At 41.4% G+C, this 18455-nt stretch overlaps 1 long non-coding RNA gene across 1 annotated transcript in view; it reads left to right on the forward strand.

Moving 5' to 3' along the window:
• Positions 1 to 233: 233 nt before the first annotated feature.
• The window catches only part of LOC140595876 (uncharacterized), a 60074-nt gene continuing 41852 nt past the window's right edge, over positions 234 to 18455 (forward strand). Inside the window, exons 1-2 of the long non-coding RNA XR_011997819.1 lie at positions 234 to 305; positions 11869 to 11944. This is a non-coding gene — a long non-coding RNA (uncharacterized lncRNA). The remainder of the gene's footprint in view (positions 306 to 11868; positions 11945 to 18455) is intronic.

Below are 18455 nucleotides of genomic sequence, written 5' to 3' on the forward strand. Positions count from 1 at the left end.
AAGTGGTGATGATGGATGGCGTCCTAGAGCCTTGAGTCATTTTCTCAGCACTGTACATGCCAGGATCCTTCAGAAGAACATCTTCTTCATTACTGGCAGTTCCAGGTCAATGCTGTAACCAGACGTGGTGACTGATTCCCGTCGGCAGGGTCATCACGAGGCATGAAAGTACCAAGGGCGCTCTCAATATTTTCTTAAAAACTTAAACTTCTTGGTACGATGGGGAGGACACAGAAAACATCCATAAGTGCTTTAAACAAGGCTGCTCAAGAACAGGAGCTAATCTATTGGATAATTATGATAAGGTAAAGTAAATTCTACACGACTCTAATTAGAGAGGTGACTGGGAAAGGAAAATACACTCCAAATTAATGCCTGGTGGGAAAACCAAAGGGACCCCAGCAGAAGCAGTAGAGCGGAGAGGACTGGGCATCAACTATTCCTGAGCTGGTGCCCAGTGCAAATTCTTTTCACGCTGCGCCGCCACACAAGCTTCCTGCCTTTCTGAAATACATGGTCTTTCTCTGGATGAAGCTGACTTCCATTGCACTGATACTCTACGCAATCCTGGGCCACATTTTTCTTGAGCCATGACAGTCATTGGTGCTTTGTTTTCTCTGCTCCCTATACTTATGGCCCCACTTTCTTCTCGCTCTGGATTCCTAGGGACCAAGGGAAAGTTAACAACCTTCTGTGAAACACAGAATTTGGCACATCTTAAATTCCAAGTAGGGAATAACTGAATAGTTGAAAAGGGAACTCTCAACCCTCATCTCACCTCAAGTATTTATACCAAGCCTTAAGGTTAATAGGTAAAAACTAAGGATAGGATTTCTGGCACTGATCCGCAAGTGGAGGACTTCTTTGGATAGAAGACAATCCCAAATCAGTCAGAGTGGATCAGAGGTAATTTTGCTCCCACCTACTTTTGGGTTTTTTGTTGTTGATGTTGTTGGTTCGTTTGTTTGTTTTTGAGGAGACTGTGATGCTGCTAAACAGATGTCTCTCTGGAGATCTATGGTGATACTGTCATTTTACGTCTGGCTGCCCCAGTGCCCAAATAGCTTCTCCTGGTAGTGCTGAAGAAGGAAGGTGTCCTACTACCGTTGGATGGTTTGGGTTTGCTCTAAATTCCCAGTGCAACACGACAGAGCCAGCTCAGCACACGCAGCCTCCACTGCACTGTGCTTGTGATTCACCCTTGTGGTGACGACGTCCTTCTCAGTTTCTGTCACCAGAGGAGGACCCCTTCACAGCACATCTGAGTCTGCCCTCCACTCCTGAGTCCTCAGCTCCTGGCACAATCACAGACACGCAGGATCCTCTGGAAAGGCTCGCTAAGTAATTGAAGGATGAAAGTATTCAGATACAGTCAGAACTTTGTCAGAAAGGAGTAGCAGGAACTCTGTAATATCTTCGCCAATGAAAACAGCCACTCTGATAACCCAGTTTTAGATTATTTTGACTTGGTCATGATTTGGAATTTTTTCTTTCCTTTCCTGAGAATGAAGTGATGAGATAAGTAGTAAATACCCAGGCTCTTTCATTGTTAGACAAGTTACTTAACCTCTCCATTCCTAAGTTTCATTATCTCTACGAGAGGGCATAATAATATCTAATTTGATGGATATGTTAATTAGCTCAATGGCAGGAATCCTTTCAGAATGTGTACACATACCCTATCATCATATTGTACATTTTAAATATCTTACAATATTCTTTGTCAATTATACCTCAATAAAGCAGAAAAAATAAAATACACACATACTCACTGCGAAGGAAAAAATAAAAGAAAGTCGTTGGGATAATTAAACTCAAACTCATGAGGCATTTGGAAAAGTTCCTGGTACTAAAAAAAAATTTGTAATTATGGATAATTTTTTTTTTTTAAGGAAGTCACTGCTTAGGCAGCATGGTGCAGTGAATTAGACTGAGAACCAGCCATGTGAATTCTAAGCCTGGTTCTACCACTGTTACCTTTTTTGTTTTTTTCTAAGATTTTATTTTATTCATGAGAGACACACAGAGAGAGGCAGAGACACAGGCAGAGGGAGAAGCAGGTTCCCAGTGGGGAGGGGATGCAGGACTCAATGCCAGGACCTCGGGACCAGACACTCAACCCCTGAGCCACCCAGGGACCCCTACCACTATGTGTTTCCATTAACTGTTTGAGAATTTGGTCCTTTTAGCTGTAGAAAAGGGGTGTTGGGCCAGGTGACTTTGAAGGTGCTTCTGCTTCTAACCGGAAGTCTGTAGAGTTCTGAACTATTTGGGCCAATGGACCCCTGAAAGGTTTGGCTTTTGAACTGATTGTTAGTCAGAAGCCCTCGCCTCACTCCAGAGTGTCAATATCCTTCCCTTTTGATGTCTCACTCCCTCTGTGTATTCCTGTTGTCCTTGAATTCCACCATATTTCAAGGAAATCTAAGAACTAGTTTGACTTTTACTAGGAAAATACTGAATTATAAAAAAAAGTTTTGCATTTTCTGCTTTTCCATCTCTTGAAAGAAACTAGTGGCTTAAAGGGATGAACCAAGTAGAAATAGAGAAAATGATCAGTTTCCTAGTCCTTCCTAAATTAAGATTTCACGTTGTGTAGTTTGAGGCAAATTTCTAGAACTCCAGTATCCTCAAAATATAAATTCCAGGTTTAAAACAATCCAAAATGAATTAAGACACGTTTAGTCAATTTGATTCGTTAGGTTTCCAATATGCATCTCTTCTACTGTTTTGGAAATTCCAGAAATTTCCAATTTTGAGACTATACCATTGGGATGACATTCCCATATATTTAAGAGAATTAATATATTGGCTTCAATATCAGAACTTCTATTTATGTATTTTAAAAATCCCATTCTATTTTTATTATTCTGCATATGCTTTATAAAAAATATGATATATTATTATGTACAGTTGTACACAGAGCTGCATGCTCAAATTATGTATGGGTTAAGGATCCAATCAAAAACTTGGGAGACAAGCTCTTTGGACAAATATAGCGTGTGTTTTGCTCTTAGAGGGCTGCAAAATTGGTCAATATTTTGACATTCACAAATTCATGAACTGAGAGCATTTATTGAGCACACAATCGGTGTTCAATTGTGCCCCAAGCTCAGGGCTAAGCACTAGCAGATAACATGCTTTTGTTTATAAATTGTGCTTTCCAAACTCAAAGTGTTAAGTCTACGTGGCCCACTGTTGGGAAAGACTCTAAGCAATAGTTTACCTGTGTCAGATCAGCCTCTCATGAACGTCGGTAACTTTGATCTTTTTACCTCCAGTGTTGGTCACCAACACATGCCTGTTTGGTGAACTGATAAATGTGAGACAATAAATTCAATGTGTATGAGTGAAAAAAGTGACAAGGGATCCTCTGACCAGACAGAGGAGAAATTTCATGCCCAGAAGGTTTGGGACTTTGTGGTTGGCTGCTGGTGTCTGGGAGAGGGAGGATTAGAGGTCAAGAAGGGGTTGGCTGGAAACAGAAACAAGGGACCAAGTTATAAAGGGGAAGGCTCAGGAGGGTTTGGAGTTCGTTCAGGTTATCTACCTACTTTCCAAGGATGACACAGGCTGTCACTGTAAAGGTTTAGGGGTCATAAGAGAAGGAATTTAGATTTAGGGTATGCTAAGACCCCAAATTAGTTATGTAATGCTTATATGAGGCAGGACGTGTGCGACATTACCCAGAGCAGCATCTGGGCTCCTTAAACTATATATGTAAATCTTTGATATGCATGCAACTTTGGCAAGCTTGTATCCCATTACAAACTCGGTCCCCAAGGGCTTCTGATAAATATTAACAAGTACACTCTTGAATTTGGAATCTTAACTGTCTTAAACATTCAGAGAAAGGTTGATGGAACTCCTAGGGAAGGTTAGAGAGAGAGGGAAAGCGGGAAGCTAATGAGGAATAGCTTATCTGATTCAGAAATCAAGAATCCAGGTCATCACAGATGTAATGACTAAGTCACAAATATGATTTTAGACCTGGATCAAGGAAGAGATTTTTCAGTAATTTTTACATGCTTACTGGAAATAACAGCAAGAATTGAGTCTGGTTTATAGAACTGTTCAGAGTAAGGGGCAAGGCCAATCAAAGGCCTTGGTTTTGGGGGTCTCAGCAATGACACATCTCTAGGGCATTTCACTAAAGCAAAGGAAACACATAAAAACAAAAAACAACCCTGGCAAGAAATCCTTTCCTCGTCTCTTTTTTTCCAGTCCCATATAGCTAAAGCAGGCATCCTGGTCTGTCAGTTAACTGTTTAAATCTCAACAATCAGTGAGCTGTAATTCTGTGACTCTGGAACTTGTCACTTTGCAAGACTGTCTACCCAGAAACTGACTTTCTGTTGATTTTCAATAATTAAAGGGGGTTACGATGGCCCTCTAAAAACAAATGACAGAAAAACTCAGAAGCTGCCCTGGGGAAAACGATAGAGTTTTGCGCCTATAGGAATGGACTTTGGAAACGCAAACTAGAGTCCTTCTGGCCAGTACGACCTGCTTTAGACACGTATATCCAAAAATAACGTGAGAAAGAGTCAGTATTGGACTCAGGATTGAAACTGGCCAGGATGAGGTAGGAAAGCAAGCTAAGTGATGTAGCTGACATCCCCCCAGCCAGCGTCCCTGCAAGGTCAGGAAGAAATCCCATAAATCCATGAAGTCTGGGCAGAAGGACACGTCAAGGCAAGCAGCCTAGTCTTTAGCCGGAGTGATTGTGTGTAATTTAGTGGGAGCCTCTCCCTATTTTCATCTTTCGATGTCTCTATATTTTCTAGGAAATAGTAATCACAGGTATTTTCCCACTCACCTGGTCACCAAGGTCATAGAGACATAACTATCAGTCTGAGCCCACATAATTTCTAGGAAGGGGCAAGGCCACCCTATGTGTGGCTGAATCATCAGAAAGAACAGCTATCCTGGAGCTCTGCTCAGAGCGGTTCATTCATTCGCTACATCCATTCAACAAAAATTTACTGAGCATGTACCACATGTCAGACACTGTTCTCTCTGGGATGCATCAGTAAAGAAAATGATCAATTAACAAAGAAATAAATAAATAAGGGCACCCGGGTGGCTGAGTTGATTAAGTGTCTGACTTGATTTCAGCTCAGGTCATGATCTCAGGGTCCTGGGGTCTAGCCCTGCATCAGGTTCCACGCTCAGCAGGGAGTCTGCTCGACATTCTTTCTCTCCCTCTCTCTCTTCCACTCTGCCCACCCATACTCTTTCTCTCTCAAATAAATAAATAAATAAATAAATAAAATATTTCAAAACAAACAAACAAACTCTGCCCTTTTGGAATTTACATCTTGCAAGGTGTCCAAGAAGCTGACAGTATATTCATGGCATCTCAGGACACAGAGTAAATGTGAATCACAGGTGAGTGTCAGCAACAAAATCCAGGCCAATTCATCCACTCTACATGGTACATCTCATGACGATATGGCCATAACCGTTCTATTCAGGACCACGTCTGGTCAGAGAGGAGGAGTAGGTGTAGGTAGAGAAATGTAATCAGACAAATATGGATTAAAATCTTGGCTCTACCATCTATTAGCTGTGTAACTTTGGCCAAAGAATTAAATTCTCCTTTCTTTAAATTCTTTATCTGTAAAATGAGGATGACAATACCTAACTCACCATTGATGGTATTGATTAAATAAGAAAATACACACAAGGGCAGCCCCAGTGGCTCAGCGGTTTAGCGCCGCCTTCAGCCCAGGGTGTGATCCTAGAGACCTGGGATCGAGTCCCGCGTCGGGCTCCCTGCATGGAGCCTGCTTCTCCCTCTGCCTGTGTCTCTGCCTCTCTCTCTCTCTCTAATAAATGCTAATATGTGTGTCTCTAATATATAAATAAATAAACCTTTTAAAAAATAAAAAGAAAAAAAGAAAAAAAAGAAAATACACACAAAATCTTCTACAAGGGACTGGCTTATCATAAAAAGTGAATAATTTATGGTTCCCTTTTATCTTTGATAAGCATAGTTGTTTATGACAATTATATAACTCTTCTTACATTTTTTGGGGGGCCAGTATAGGCCAGTGTCGTTATTATCTTTTTACATTTGGGGTAAGTGAGGCAGAGTGCTGAGATGAAGTCTTAGATTATGAATAATTCTGCTCTCGGCTCATCAGTTAACCTTTTTGTGAAAATCTTGATTACTCTGTACTCTTCTTTCTGCTTCGGTCACTCATTTGAGGTTTCCGCCATTGGTAGTCTTTCTATACTTTTCTATTCCTTTTGACCAAAATGCTTCTTAAGGAATGGTTGAAGTGAAAAACCACAAAAGAAGTTATGTGCACAATACAGAAGGAGGCAGTGGATGTCTGATGTTCTTAAATATGTCCTTGCATCTCTGTGGGCAAGAAAGTAGGAAGCTCTGGGACCTCTGTGGATGAAAATGTAAGCTCCAGGTCGGCAGACTTGGACATCTTCATGCAGCTGCGGGAGTACTGAATGAAGGAATGCCTTCAGAGTGCTGAGCATTTTGCTTGACTCATAGTACGTACTCAATTTTCCTTCCTCTACTCCTGGCACTACCATAAAATAAAACTCAGCTTTCATTAGGTTAAATGGGTAGATGAGACAACTTTGAATATGCATTATTCTATATCAGGGTAGGCAAGTCACGGTAATTCCACATGAAAATGAGGAATTTGTGGAACAAAAGGGCTATGTTCCCCAGTAACGCTGGTATCTTTGCGGCTGGAAAGACATATTTTTCTTAAGTGGCTGGAGCTTGTCGCTTGGCTAGATACATCCTATTTATGGTGACTTTCTCTAAAGCTCATGATTAATGTGGGCTTTTAAAAATTGTTTTTCTTTGTGTTATGTAAATAGGGTTTCTCTCCAGTATGGACGAATGCTGGTTTTAATTAAATTTAGGAAGGAAAGGCAGGGGTGGGGGCTGGGTAGCCTGACGAAGCCTAAGAACATCAGTGAAAATCACATTGGCATTTGGAGCCTGGCGTTTGAAAATAGAATAAATAATGAAAGAGACGACTTCCCCAAATGGGAAATTAGTGAATATACCTCAACTTTCCTATCTTGTTCTCATTTTGGCTTATCAAGTCTTTCTTCAGAGAGGAGAATTTTATATATTTTTTTAAATCACTTATTCTGTGTGTTTTACACACACCAAACCATGAGTCACCTTTCTTTTGTTTTATTTTCCTCCAGAAAAAAGTCATTATTCTATGAAAGTGAATTTTGCTATTAAATTAATCATGTTTATTTGTATTGCTTTGGTCATAAAGTAATTGAAACTTGGACCAAGACTAATCTGCAATGGACTAAAGTTAATTACGATGCAGAGAGGAAACTATATTACTTTTGGTTAACATTTGCCTTTACTCAGCATACCCTTCTTTACAAGAAATACGAATTCGTGGTGTAAACATGATTACTTGGAAAAAAATTGTTTTCAAACACTTGAATATCCTACATTTATTTATAATAGTTATGCTAATTAGAGACTAGTCTCATCTATTCCTCAGAGTAGGTCCTTAAGAGCTTTTAGTCAGCATAGAATGAATGGATAAACTGAGACAAACTTAAATTATCATCGGTATTTGGGAGTCGTAAAACAATATTTCTTCAAAAATATTTCCTTATCTAGATTTTTTTTTCGTGGTTTTGGCCTGACCTTCCCCTCTGCTAGTTCAAATAAGTAAGGCTGGTCTGCATTCTTAAATCATTCCTGAAAGTTCTGCCTCCCAACTTCCAATCAATGGTGTCTCCCGGGCAGTTTATGTCCTTGTAGGCTGCTTCTCACCTGAGGCAGTAAGCAAGCTCACTAAGAAGGCTGATTGACTCCATCTCTGAAATATGAATAGGGTTAAAAATGTGCATTGTTTAATGGAAAGGAAAACTCTAAATTTAAGGCAGTCATGCTTCTTGTGGGGAGGTCAGAGAGTGAATAGATTATGGGTTGTGGGGGATAAAGAAGGAAGGAGGAAGATTTATGTGCTCCATGGTATTTGAAACCAACTTACAATTGGCCCCTGGAGTCTAGAGATTTACATATTGTGTAGTTTGAGAAAATGGATGCGAAATTTTAGAATAACCCTCAAAAGTGCCTTTTATGAGCTTTCCTAGCCAAAGACCCACCCCCACTCCTGATTAAAATTTTTTTTTTAAAGGAAACACGTTAGTATTGAAAAAAGTCTAATTTGCTTGAAAGAAATACCACTTGACGGGCAGTCTTTGGGTAGCGCTTAAAGGCACAAATTCAATTATTTATAAAACTTTGTGAATTTGAGCATTTTCTTTAACTTCTCTGTGCCTCATCCTTATAAAGAGGATAACAATATGAAGAACTTGTGTCATACACATTCAGAACACAAGAATTCAACACTGCATTTTGTAAAGAGGAAAGGGAGAGAAAAATAATTCAAATTGCAAAAATGATTCCATTTGCTATTCCACTCAATGAATATCTCCGCAGGTAAGTGCGAAGTGGAAGGTATGAATCTGTTCTTCCTTGATTTGGTCTTAATTTCTGAGGTCTTCATATGATGTGAGCATCCCAACAATCCTAATGTGATGTAATTTCTGTCAAACTATCAACAGCATCTTTCACAGAACTAGAATAGATAATCCTAAAATTTGTGTGAAACTACAAAAGACCTTGAACAGTTAAAGCAATCTTGATAAAAAAGAATAAAACTGGAGATATCACCATCCCAGCTTTCAAGATACACTACAAAGTTGTAGTAGTCAAAACTACTATAGTACTAGCACCAAAATGGACACATAGATCAATGGAACAGAACAGAGAGCCCAGAAATAAACCTATGATTATATGATCAATTAATCTATGACAAAGGAGGCAAGAATATGCGATGGGAAAAAGTCTTTTTGACAAATGATGTTGGGAAAACCAGGCAGCTACATGTAAAAGAATGAAACTAGGGGTATAACACTAGTTATAGGGTTATAAAGGGGTATTACCATTTTCTTATACCCCACACAGAAATAAACTCAAAATGGATTAAAGACCTAAATGTGAGAGCTGAAACCATAAAAATCCTTGAAGAAAGCACAGGAAGTAATTTTTCTGACATTGGCCATTGTAACATTTTTCTAGATATGTCTCTTGAGGCAACGGAAATAAAAGCAAAAATAAACTATTGGGATGACATCAAAATAAAAAGCTTCTGCGCAACAATGGAAACAACCAACAAAACAAAAAGACAATCTACTGAATGGTAGAAGATATTTGCAAACGATCTATTCAATAAGGGGTTAATATCCAGAGTATATAAAGAACGGATGCAACTCAACCAACTAACTAATCGATCCAACTGGAAAAAGAACAGAAGACATTTATCCAAAAAAGACCTACACGTGGCTGACAGACACATGAAAAGATGCCCCACATCTCATCATCAGGGAAATGCAAATCAAAACCACAATGAGGTATCACCTCACACCACTCAGAATGAGTAAAATCAAAAACACAAGAAACAGCAAGTGTTGGTGAGGATGTGGAGAAAAAGGAATCCTCGTGTACTGTTGGTGGGAATGCACACTGGTGCAGCCACCAGGGGAAAACAGTTTGGAGGGTCCTTAAAAGTTAAAGATAGAGCTACCATCTGATCCAGGAATTCCACTACTGGGTATTTCCCAAAAGAATATGATGACGCTAATTCAAAAAGCTATAGGCATCTCCTTGGTTATTGCAGTGTTGTTTGCTATCTTCAAACTGTGCAAGCAGTCTCCATGTCCATCACTAGATGAATAGATAAAGAAGTGATATGCAACTACACACCTACACACCTACACACCTACACACACATACACACAGATATCACTCAGCCGTAGGAAAGAATGCAATCTTGCCACTTTCAACAACGTGCTGGAACTAAAGGGTATAGTGCTAAATGGCAAGAAGTCGATCAGAGACAGGCAAATACCATACGATTTCATTCATATGTGGAATTCCAGACACAAAACAAATGAAGAAAAAAGAGACCAAGCAAAAAAAACCAGACTCTTAAATGTAGAGAACAAAGTGATGGTTACCAGAGGGGAGGCGGCTGGGGGGATGCGTGAAATAGGCGATGGGGCTTAAGAGTAACTTGGTGGTGAGCACCGAGAAATATGTACAATTGTGGAATCACACTGTGCCGTACATATGATACTGTGTATTAACTGCACTGGAATTAAAATAAAAGGAAATTAAAAAAACAATAAAAACCCAATCCTAGTGTGTTTCTACTACATACTTTTGTAGCACAGGGTCCTAAATGTATAAGCTGCTACTTTCTTTGGGCCTAAAAAGAACAACGAAGGAGGTAAAATTGGCAGGGTCACACTTCTCGAGAGGTGGTGCATCCATCACTAACAGAGCACCTTTCTTCCTCAGGTATTTTCAGCAAGAATGTAGACTGTCCTTTTTGTTTTATATGTTTATTTTAAAACTTCCCTTCTCCCCGGCCCCCTGTAAGCTGCAACTCCACTTTCACGGCTACGCTTAAAAGGTAGCTGGGTCACAGAAACAGAAAATGTAGAAGAGTGGTTACCAGGGGTGGGAGGGAGGATGCGAAGTTATTATTGAATAGGCTGATAATCTGTTTGGGATGAGGAAAAAACTTCTGGAGATAGATAGTAGTGTTGGTTGCACAACATCGTAAATGTGCTTGATGCCACCGAATTGTACACTTAAATATGATTAAAAGAGTCAATTTTATGGTATGTGTATTTTACCATGCTAACAACAAAAATGGTAGTTTGGAAGGTTCCGTGAAAAAATATGCATACCAAGCACTTAACACGGAGTCATGAACAGCCAATATAAATAACTACGATTGTGAGAGGGGTTATTTGGTTACCGCTTGTGGATCAGGCCTACCTATCTGGTTTTATGCCTTTTGACTCAATCTAATTAATACACAGGCTGGGAGCGGATGTGATGCCTCTCCTGACCCATGGGCACATTTCAGGACATAAATCACAGAACTCCTCTCTGGATCCCATTAAATCCTCGCCCCTCTCCCCTACTGCCCACTTCTCCTTTGTTCTATGTGTATCCAGCACAGCCCAGACATAATTTTCAGGTTTTTGCTTCTATCTCTGCTTCTGTGCTCACCATCTGGACTTGCGTGCATTTTTCTGAGTTTCATCCTTCATTCTCTTTCAAATCGTCTTGAGTTCTTCCTCCTACATTCCCTCTAGTCCTTTGTCCAGGATAATTTCCTAGATGATGAACCCTAGTCCTCAGTTCTCAGGACCCTCACTGAGCTCTATCCCAGCCCTTTAAGGGGATCAGACATAGTCCTCCGATTAGGAAACTCAGGGCTCAGGATTTCATTTTTAGAAACCTGCAAGGCTAATGCTCCCCTGTGTGGCTGGGAGAAGAAAAAGAACAGAGGCGGGGAGCCTGGTGTGGGCTGTCACCCCAGATAAGGTGGATAAGAGGGCCAGGCCTTTGAGAAAATGGGAAGAGCCAAGGTCAGAAACAGCAAGTGGAATAAGGGAGGCGGAAGGTATTGAGGCTGCCGAGAAACCACGCTGAGGCCAGGGAGAGAAACAAGGCTGGCAGGGACAACTCTGATCTGAGACCCAGAGGTCAATTATTTCTGGATGTAGCCACCTGTTTAAGGCTCCCCGCCGTTTCTCTCCTTTGCTGGGTTTCTTCCTGCTTAAACTGGCTGCTGCGGAATCCGGGGGAGGGCCCGACGTTACAGTAGAACAGGACCTCAGAGGTGAGGTGATCTAGCCGTCGGACTTTCAGATGGCGCATGGCCCAGCACAGGGGGATGCTGAGCTCCAGCGAGCCCCGCTATCCGTGACGGGGTCTGGACTTGAATTCAAATCTCACTCTTCTCAAAATACCCTTGTCCTTCGCAGCCTCCCATGGGTGAGAGCCATGATGATGGAGCTGTGTGGAGCCAGACCGAATATAGCACCATATGCATTGCAGCAGGTAATAAATGCTTCTTGATGGTGGCGGTGATGAAGATGATGATGATTATGGCCATAGAGAAAACTCCATTTAGATGAAATTAAATGATACTGCATGGATGAGAGAGGAAAATGCCATGCTATTTAATGGCTGACATGTAAGATGAATTTGGTAATGAAGCTCTGGGACTTATCAGGCCAGAAAACTGCATTCTCTCATTATACAGCCCTTAATGACCCACTTATTACTAATATAAAGGAAAAGATATACATATAAACACATGTTACTGAATGTTTGGCTGCAAGAAACGAAACCAGCACACCAGCTTGAGGGGTTAGCAACAGACGCTGTTTCTGTTTGAATGATCAAATTTGCTGTTTTCCAGCTGGAAAATGACAACTGAAGTAAAAGGGTAAAGGATGATTTGACTAAGCCTATAAAAAAGACAAGGAAGACTAATGTAAAGAAAGCAGGTGGACGTGGCTAGCTCTAAGGATCTCTACGGGGGACCGAGGGGAGGGAATAGATTCATCTGGAAGTCCGACTTACCCCCCCTTTTGGGGATGTGTGTCTCTCAAAGTATTCAGCTCCCCACTTGGCTGGCATTCATTTCTCTGACACATTCAGTTACCCAAGAGCCAGCTGATGGCCACCAGGGAAGCCAAAATGGAGGTGTCCTCTATTCCCCAAATCTTATGCGTTTCACCCATAAGCGTTCTTCTTAGGTTCTTGCTCAGAATTTGCTTGACGCCCAGTCTTAGAGAGAGAGACCTCGTTTCCTAGCTCACGGCAGACTATGAGCAGCACGGCCTAAGGGGTGAGAAGGCTGTTTGGTCAAAGGCATACTCCTTAGGACCAGAGCAAGCCATGCACTTGGACACCTGAGGCGTTCATTTCGCTTATCTGGAAAACCATCTTCTTGGGAACAGGGTGCTTCATGCTGCTGCCCCATTGATGTGGTTTTGCTTTGGTGTTGTCAGGGTTGGAGTCCCGCCTCCAACATATATCAGGTGATGACTTTGGGCAAGATACTGTCTGTTGCTAATCTCCAGTTTCTTCATTTGTAAACTGGAGATTAGATTATCTCCCATCTAGGGATATTCTAAATATTAACAGGTAGATTTGATGTGCATCTAGTCTTAGCTTCGTGTCTATGATGTAGGAAATGCCCAATACACATGGTATGACTGTTGTGCTGCTGTCAATAATATTAACCACCATTTTCTCCCTTTTGCTTTTGATTCTCCATATTAGGCAGAGGGAAGAGGTGAAGTTATAGGGCAAAGGAACCTAGGACACTTGAGGATGAAACAGTGAGTCTCACCCTCCTGTCAAGACACTGCCACCAACAAAGCCATGTTGGGGCCCCCGTCCCAATGACTTGCTGTCCTCCTACTCAAAGCAGTATAGGTATTGGTTTGACCCTTTGCAGTTTATATGACAATTTTGCTAACCGTATCTCATTTGACCTTCACAATAACCTTGTGAGAGGAATACATATCTGCCCCATTTCACCGATGAGAAAGAGTGACTTAGGATTTAAATGACTTGCTCACATTTAATTGGATCTTAAAGAGAAATAATCTAAAGCGTGCGATGTATGCTCCAAGTCCAGTAGTATCTCTCTTCGGTTATGCTGCCTCACAAACCACGACTGATGACCTGCAAGAGGAGTCTTAATGATCTGGGAAAGGACTGGTCTTGGGAATATGTGCCTGTTGCTGCTTTAGAGAATATATGGGGTGGCATGCAACCATATTGAATTGGTCACAAAATTCACAACACTCCAGATAAAAACTGGATCAAAGCTTTATGTTGTCCAACAAACTACTTATAAATAAGTTAATGGTACAAATAAAAAGTGAGAGAATGTTTTAAATCATTAAAGAGAAAAATCTGTATTCAAGCATTCTGTAACATGTTTGGAATGCCACTTTCATATAGAAATCCAACTACCGGTTACAAGTCAGCCTCATCTGGGTTTAAGCAAGTCTACAGAGATCTATACCAGGGAGGGGGCCTCAGTGTGGGGAACGTACTGACGTGGTGTGGTGTCTTATATAAGAAAATAGCATCTTTTATTCAAAATAATGCATCTTTTCCTTTCTACATGTGCTCCCAGTAAATTCGATAATCTCCTTTTCTCAGTTAAAAAGGAGGGAAAGAGGAAAGAAGAGAAGAAATTAATATTTATTGACCATCCGTACAGGAATACATCCTTTGCCAGGCACGTTCACATGTTATCTCATTTAACCCTAAAAATAGATTTTTGTGTTAGGTACTCAATATTCTCCTCATTCAAAAGGCTGTTTCCTGGAATTTGTACAATAGCTGTTCTCAAAAGTATTCGTGATAGTATGTGAAGGGTTAGAATCAGGTCACGAGCTTCCCAAAGATATGTTTTGTTTGGCGTGCAATACTGTTTTAAAATTTTTGAGCCAATTTCCAGCTTAAAGAGAATCAGAAGCTCTGGCAACATAGGGCCTACATCCTGAATGGCCAGTGGCTGGAGTGGAACAGGGACTGCCCTTGCGGCAACGAGTGGGTGACATCTAACGTGCCACGGTCACTCTCCGGCCTGCTCTTCCTGGTAAACATTGCCTCTCTAATGCCTGCTGGCATTTGAGTTGTTGGCTCCTAAAATGCTGAGTGTGGCCTGCTATCTAAGAGCTCGAGTTTGTCTATTTGCTGAGAAGAGGATGCTTGTCTCTCAGTACACCTCGTTTTTCAGATGAAAGCCAAACTGAATGGGGAACAGTTGTTTGGTGTTGTCTAATGGAAATCAAGGAACCCCACCGTTTCTTGTGTGTCCTTAATGACCTGGGAGCCCCTTTACTCTCCTCCGTTTCTGCCCATTTCAACAAATACATATAAAGCAGTTGGTGTGTGCTCAACCACGTGAGGAAGCTACAGAGATGATCGATTGGTGCCTGCCCTCAAGAAACATATCACTTAGAGGAGAATAAGACCTGGGGGGACATGACTTCAATATGAGAGAGTGAGATAAACTCTAGAATGGGAGAGCAGACAAGCACCTGGATCTACAGGGAGGATCAATGAATTCTGACCTGGGGGATTTATGTGGGATTTTACAGACCAAGTATTATTTAATCAAGCCAGAAGGTTGGTAGACTTTTTCTTATTGCAGCAAAATATACACAACACGAAATTTACCAATTTGAACCATTTTTAAGTGTACGAGTCAATGGCATGAAGTACATTCACGGTGTTGTGTGACCATTACCCCATCCACTGGGTAGACTCTTGACGGGTAAAGAAAGCAAGTGTCACCACCAGGTTCAACCACACACATGCATTCATAGGGCATAATAATTAATTTATTTATCTGTTACCTCAATTCAAAGAGGATTTGAGATGTCTTATAAAAGCATATGTATACACTGGAATATTCCTCAGCCGTTAGAAACGACAAATACCCACCATTTGCTTCGACGCGGATGGAACTGGAGGGTGTTATGCTGAGTGAAATAAGTCAATCAGAGAAGGACAAACATTATATGGTCTCATCCATTTGGGGAATATAAAAAATAGTGAAAGGGAGTAAAGGGGAAAGGAGAAAAATGAGTGGGAAATATCAGAGAGGGAGACAGGACATGAGAAAATCCTAACTCTGGGAAACGGACAAGGGGTGGTGGAAGGGGAGGAGGGCGGGGGGTGGGGGTGACTGGGTGATGGGCACTGAGGGGGGTACTTGATGGGATGGGCACTGGGTGTTATTCTATATGTTGGCAAATTGAACACCAACACAAAATAAATTTTTAATAAAGCACAGAGTATATAATAAATCCAATTTGTAGAGTTCTATGGAGAACTACAGCAAGAAAATGAATGTGATGCTGGAAGATGGATTTATCACAGAAATTTTTCCATAAATTGAAGACAAATTTGAGTCCAAGCTCTATGGCTGTAAAAGCAAAATGAATGTAGGATTTTTAAAAAGTTTTTAGTGTAAAAGTTGTTACTGTAGAAATTTTTTTCCATAATTACTTTTGATCCCCTCAAATATTTGTTGCACCCTATTTCTTTACAAATTGGGTGCTTCTGATTCTTTTTTTTAAAAAGTTGACTGTGGATTAAATATATTTATATATTTAGCAATACATACTAGACAAACACATACTATATATATGTACTATTTCTTCTTGGAGGTATTTTAGAACTCAGCACCTGTATGATTTATGTATTTTAAAAGGCCATTTTCATGGTTTTTATTTGAAATTATGTATTTTGTAATTTTCTCAGTCACACAAATAAAATGATCGTAGTAATACTTAATAAATGCTTACTAGGGGCCAGGCACTGGGCCGAGGGTTTTGTATGTACTACCCATTTTATCCTCACAACATCTCTGCAATATATACTGTTTTGCTGTCTCTTCTCTACAAAGTGAGGCATACGGAAAGGAAGTAAGTAACTAACACAGAAAATGAAGTCTTGGCTCATTGTTGCATCTGCAGGGCACAGAGAGCACACCTTCCTGGTAGGGGGAGGGCAGGGTGGTACAAGGGAGGTGACCTTCTCTGTTCTTTCTACTTCCTGAAGAAGTCGGAATGAACACACAACCCCGTGGGTGACTACATGGCACGACCTGGTAAAAAGTGTTGTGCGGGATCAAGGATTTTTGGTTAGAAAGCAGAATCTGAGGGTCACAAGCAAAGGCCCCAGGGAACAGGTAGTAGGGATTAGATGCTAAGGGTCTAAGGGTGAGGTAGAGGCAGAGGTCAAGGGGACCCTCTCGTTTCTGGCTTATGTTAACCGCACGGGCTGCGAGTCACCGAGACAGTAATAATAACAATATTCTAGAGCAGAAGTTGGCAGACTTTTTCCACAAAGGGCCAGACAGTAAATAGTTTAGATTTTGTGGGCCACATGGTCTCTGTCACAACTACTTACTGTGCTGTCGTGTGAAGGCGGCCGTGGACTGTGCGCTAGCGAATGAGGGTGGCTGTGTGCCAGAAAACTCCGGAGAACAACTCACCGGCCCTTTGTGAGGAATCGAGGCTGTATTCACCTGCCTTTCGGAAGCCTCCCATAGGCCTCCGGAGCCCTTTCAGCTTCGAATCTAGATTTACGTGGAGCCTACAGGCCTCAAGGTCACTGAGTTACCAACAAGAGACACCAGCATGAAGCCACATGTTCCTCCGTCCTAAGTTCTGCTTCTATAACATGGATTTGTCTGTCTGGGTGGATATGGTGACAAATTATTGGAATCATTTTGGATTACCTTTGTCACAGTGTATTTACTACTCCCGAATGTGTTGTTTACTCATTTCGTTCATTCAGCGGATATTATACCAGGAATGGCGCTAGACCCTCGTGATAGAAGAACACACAAAAGCTTGCATGAGCCCTTCCCTCAGGTAGGAAAGGAGGCCAAAATCACCCAAATACATTTCGCATCATTTTGCATCATTATGATCATTCAAGATACAAAATACAATACATTTTGCATCATTATGATCGTCGCGAGAGCTATGAAAGAGAGGTGCAGCAAACGTTCAAAGTCCAGGAGAGGGATATTTGATCACATGTGTGGAGGTCGAGGAAGATGTCCCCTAAATAAAGGATAATTAATCAAACAGTGGAAAGACAGGAAGGTTTTAATAAGACCAAAACAATTGAAGGTGGAGTTGGCTTTGCAGGCTGAGTAGCCAGCTTGTGCAAACGCCCTGCGGTAGGAGGGACTGTCCTATTCAAGGGGCTGGAAAAAGCAAGAGTAGTAAGACCATAGAGGACAGGTGGGGTTGGAAAGCCCAGACAAGAGTCATGTTAAAGTTCTGATCGTCATCTGGACACACTCCCTCAAGAGTGCTCGTTTAAAAAACAAAACAAAGTTACATGGTGTTTAAGGAGAGGAGCAATAGGATTCAGCTTCCCTTTTGGAAATCCCGCTTGACTGCAGTAGGGAGCGTGGGCTGGATATAAATAAGAATGAATGTGAGACCAATCGGGGCGTGGCAGTGATCATGGTGAAGGAGGGGAGAGATGAATAGATGGAAGAGTTTCTCAGGAGGATGAGTCAGGAGTGTTGGTGGTGGGCTGGGTGAAGGAGGAGCTCGTGGGGACATAAAGGATGCCCCCGGTTCCCTGGAGATGGAAGGCTGGTGGCTCACGCACTGAATGAGGGGCGCTCTCCGGTATCTTTCCTGGAATTGTGCTTTGTGTGATTCACCTTATGCATTTTGACCTTGACATGCCTTTGAGGCGCCAAGAGAAGCTGTCAGGTGGCATTTGCAGGTGTTGCCTGTTTAAAGGAATGATCTAGAGTGAAAATTGGTGAGGGATGCCTGGAATCAGCTGGAATCAGCAAAGTGTATCTATCCATTCGTGATACATTCGTCAGTTTTGTCATTCGTGAAAGTGTGTGTGTGTGTGGTGGGGAAGGGGGAGGGGGATATTCCTAATAACCCGATAAGGTCAAGTTAGTAATTGATTACACCAAATCATGGGGACGGGAACAAAAACTTTCTCCATCGCAGAAGATTTCCTAATGAATATAGTGTGAAAAAAA

This window comes from Vulpes vulpes, chromosome 16 (assembly GCF_048418805.1).
Source record: "Vulpes vulpes isolate BD-2025 chromosome 16, VulVul3, whole genome shotgun sequence".
Classification (NCBI taxonomy): domain Eukaryota; kingdom Metazoa; phylum Chordata; class Mammalia; order Carnivora; family Canidae; genus Vulpes; species Vulpes vulpes.